General features: G+C 41.9%; 1 pseudogene across 1 annotated transcript; it reads left to right on the top strand.

The window, feature by feature from the left end:
* The first annotated feature begins 779 nt into the window (after window positions 1-779).
* On the top strand, window positions 780-2,154 carry LOC307102271 (cell cycle checkpoint protein RAD1-like; annotated as a pseudogene). Its single transcript has 2 exons — window positions 780-2,023; window positions 2,113-2,154. The product of its transcript is annotated as a cell cycle checkpoint protein RAD1-like (transcript).
* The last annotated feature ends 2,619 nt before the right edge of the window (window positions 2,155-4,773 follow it).

Genomic DNA, 4,773 nt, shown 5'->3' with positions numbered 1-4,773 from the left:
TAGAGGTTTAAAATGGAAGATAAAAATTCAATATCAACAGGGAACTCTTTTAGTATTCATTTTTAATAACATGACTTATATTACTTTTTTAAAGAACATTTTAACTCCTGCCTCCCTTTTTATTTTTAAAATTTTCATGGGGCTGTGGAGACTCATGCTAGGTCTTGGGGGAGACATAGTAATTAGAGACATAAGAATAGCTAGCACAGCTTCACATGGAAAATGTCTCAACTGTGGTCGTCATGACATGGGTTTGGGAACAAGCCACCTCATTCCACAAGACAAAATTGGGTGAAAATAACTTAGTCATAAGGATGCAGAACTGAATCCCCAGGAAAGCATAAAATACATGCTCCAAGGCACACCTTTGAAGATGCCACATTTATCTTGGGCCAAGGATTGTTTACAGAATGCTGTGCGATCCACCCCCAGCTGAAACAAGAGACATGGAACGAATATTTTTAGGTCAATGAGTTTCATATTTTACATTTTCCCAGGTCTTCGGCTCCCTTGATTACTCATGTGGAAAGTACTTTAAGAAGAGAGAGTTCGAAGTTGTTTACTGTGACAAACAAACTGGAAGGTGGCTCCCATGAGCCTTTGCTTTTGGTGTTCATGCCCTTGTGTAATTTTGTTTCCTTGAGTGTAGTTAAGACCTGAGACTTGCTTCTAACCAATACAATATGGCAAAATGATTGGGATGTAACTCCCGTGATCACATTGCATTACAGATCACTCCAGAGTCTGACTCTCCTTGCTGGTTTTAAAGAATCAAGCTTCTATGAGTCCTGCAGCTGCAAGAAAATGAACAATGCCAACAAGTGGGATGAACTTGGAAGCATGCCTTTCCCCATTTGAGCCTCCAGAGGAGAACCCAGCTCTGGCAGACAGACTTACAATAGACCCAGGCTGGATGTGCCCAGACTCCTGACCTACATAAACTGTGAGGTAGCCAATGAGTGTTGTTTTAAATCATTAAGCCTGTGGTGATTTGTTACACAGCGGTACAAATGCATACATTCGATACCTTATTTTTCGGCCAAGTACTCTTATACTGGGTTTCTCTCCTCAAGAGTTTAGAAACCATTGATTGGAATCTAGAACTCAGAATGTAAGAAGTACAGGAGGCCATATTTAAAATAAATTTTATAGGGCCGAGGTGGCCCCGAGATCTGAAAGCACTGGCGGGAGCTGGTCCACTTCCTCCCCGCTTCCCCGGGAGCTGCACCTCGCCTCCCGGTGACCTGGCTGGGAAGGGCTCTTAGGCGTCTGGAACCCACCGTGAAGGTGTTTGTGTCCCGCGCAAGCAGGTACCCATGCCTGAGCATCCCTGGCGCTGATCGTGTGGTAGACGATGCCCCTCATCAACCAACGGGCCCCAGACAAGAGTGGCTACAGCCTGGTGGCCAGCCTCGACAACGTTAGGAATCTCTCCACTGTCCCGAAGACCATTCATTTCCGAGAACAGGCCACCTGTTTCAGTACTAACAATGGAATCCAGGTGACAGTGGGAAACGCAAAGTGTGTGCAAGCAAATGCTTGTATTCAGGCTGGAATATTTCAAGACTTTAAAGTTCAGGAAGAGCCTGCTACTTTCCTAATTAATTTAACTGTCCTTTTAGACTACTTACCTATTTTTGGATCAAGTCCCGTGCCAGTCAGGGGTGCTCCGTGAAGCATTTTCTGAATTGGATATGACAAGTGAGGTCCTACAGATCACTATGTCTCCTGACAAGCCTTATTTCAGGTTATCTACTTTAGGGAATGCAGGAAGCTCCCGCCTTGACTATCCCAAAGATTCTGATTTGATGGAATCCATTAATTGTAATGAAACCCAAGTCAACAGATTTCTTTACTGAAGTCCTCTACAAAGGCATTAGTCCTGTCGTGCAAGGTGCCTATTTGGACAGATAACCGAGGCTTCCTCTCATTACAGTATATGGTTAGAAATTAAGATGGACAGGTATGTTTTGTAGAGTATTACTGCTGCCCTGAGGAAGAAGTTCCTGATTCAGAATCTAGAGTAGGACAATGCACTGTGACATTTTATGTCTGCATTCATGATAGGTCACATTCACATTCTCATGATTTTGTACTGGATTTCCTAAACAGAAGAGGCATGGAGGAGACAGGAGCAAGATCCCTGTGCCTTAAGTCACTGTGTAAGTCAATGTTTTCATGTAGTCACAGATGACCCAGTACTGGACTATCTTGTGGTTCTGTCTTTTGAACTCATAGGACTTATGAACCATGATGAAGAAATTATATATTCTATTTAAGTAGGACATTTCAAAAGGCTGAAAATTTAAAGTTTGATGGAGCCATATGTGAAACTTTCTTTTATTTATTTGCTATGAGAAAAAGCAAAGGCATATGAGTATTGCTTATTAGCTTGAATTCTGGAGAATATATCTTAAAGCAGTGTTTCTTAAAGGGTTGTGCCCAGACCAGCACCATCAGCATCACCTAGAAACTTGTCATAAACTCTGCAGAAATTCTGATATATGCCAAAGTTTGAGAAACTGTGTGAAAGGATACTTAAAAAAAAGAGTCATTTAATTGCATTGAAGTGGTTGCTTTCCTATGTAATTTCTTCACAAACCTTCTGAAGCTTAGTCATCACTAAACAAGTCTGAATAATTATATGACTTATTTTGAAAGTATTCATTTTGAAGAAATCTATGAATAAGATCTAAATAAATAAATAAGTGAATAAATAAATAAATAAATAAAATTTTATGAAGTAGTCAAAGTTAATCTTTGAATTTCCCTCTGACCACTCCACAGTTTTTTCCAGTGCTTCCTGCTTCATTTGCTGCTACGTCAGGCCTCAGGCCTCCTCCCTTCCCTCCTTTCACCCCCTCAAAGCGCACCTGCTCGGCATCATCTTCTCTTGTGACTCCATCATGATCTTTCAACAAACTTTATTTTATTTACTTACCAAACATATAAATCCATGCTGCATTCAAAGTATTTTTACGGTTGACTCACATACGTTTGATAACAACCCTATGATGTTGGTACTATTGTTATCCCATTCTTTGGATGAGGAAGTTGTGCTGTTACAGTTATTCTAATAAAATGCATGCACTTCTGTGGAAATGGGCAGTAACGGTGAAAGCTTCCAGTGATTCTAGAAATGTTTAAAGGGCTTGTAGGAAAACAGAAAGCAACTCTAGCTCCTCTCCTGGTAGGAGTTTCAGGGTAACAGAGAATGCACCTTTGGAGAAAGAGATCCATTAACATTCTTTCCGTCATTCTCCTAGAATCTCCTACGTGGTCAGGGAGTAGGGTTCAACTCGCCCCTACTGCAACTCCAATCCCCTCTGAGTAATTGGCTGATGGTCCACAGCCAGGACCACATTTCGTTCACTGCTGTATCCTTTGTCCAGTGGTGCCCAGTTCCTCACGGGGGTCCTAAAGTACATCGAATGACTGGCTGACTGAATGGGAACTAAGAAGCTTCAAAATTCACTTAAGCAAGAAAGTGTTCCTGGACTAGAAAAATATAGATGTCATTGCACCTTAAAGGATGATAAGCCTCAGTGCAAAAAGGAAGGAATTTATTCCAGATATACAAGATAATAGAAGAAAGGAGAAGCAAATGGATATTTTTTAAATAATTTAATTAGGAAAACAACAGAAATGAATCAGAAAGAGGAAAGAGGATGAAGTTGAGGGCACATTAGAAGTTTCCAAGGTTAATCAGAATAAGTTGAACATAAAGTAAAAAGGCAACACATAAAACTATCAGGCAACCAGAAATGCTGAATGCTCTGGTTCCAGGAAATGACTAGAGAAGGAAGTTGACAGGAGGTGGGAGAAGAATATAAATAACTAGAGGCCCAGTGCACGAATTCATGCACCAGTGGGGTCCCTCAGCCTGGCCGGGAGGATCTGGCTGAAACCAGCTCTCCAACATCACCCAAAGGGTCCCAGATTGCGAGAGGGTGCAGGCCAGGCAGAGGGACCCCACGGTGCACTATCGGGGCCGGGGAGGGACACGGGAGGTTAGCCAGCCGGGAGAGATCACAGGAGGGCTCCAGGGCGTGTCTGGCCTGTCTCACTCAGTCCCATCTCACTCAGTCCCAATTGACTGGACCCTAGCAGCAAGCTAACCTACTGGTCAGAGTGTCTGCCACCTAGTGGTCAGTGCACATCATAGCAACTGGTCGACTGTCTGCCCCCAGTGGTCAGTGCATGTCATAGCGAGCGGTTGAGCACCTTAGCACATCATTAGCATATTATGCTTTGATTGGTTGAATGGTCGACCAGTTGACTGGACACTTAGCATATTAGGCTTTTATTATATAGGATGATAATGGCTACCTTTTATGGATAATATTCTATTCCAGGCAGGATTCTCATTGTTTTGTGCTTATTAATTCATTTCAGCACAACTCTGTGAATTATTTTATTATTATTATCACCACCATTTTACAAATGATTAAAGGGAGTAACAGGGAGATTAAGTAACTTGTTTAAGGTCACACAGCTTAAAAGTAGCAAAGCTGAGGATTGAATCTAAGCAGTTTGCTCAGCCTGTACCATTCATCATTACCACTTATCACCTCTCCTATAGTACAGACAACTTCTATGTAAGCGCAGTAGCCATGTCAAGCAAATTAGCTATTTAAGTTGTTTTTAAAAGAGTTTTTGTTATGCAAAAATCCTCTTACCACAAATTCCTTGTAACCAGATTGCACCCCCTCTGGATCCCCTCCTTTATAGAAATTCTAGAGCTGCCATCTTACTAACATCTGGCTGAGAGCT

This window comes from Cnephaeus nilssonii, assembly GCF_951640355.1.
Source record: "Cnephaeus nilssonii genome assembly, chromosome: 1".
NCBI lineage: Eukaryota > Metazoa > Chordata > Mammalia > Chiroptera > Vespertilionidae > Cnephaeus > Cnephaeus nilssonii.
The sequence above is the reverse complement of the archived record's forward strand: the minus strand, read 5'-3'. Positions and strand labels throughout refer to the sequence as shown.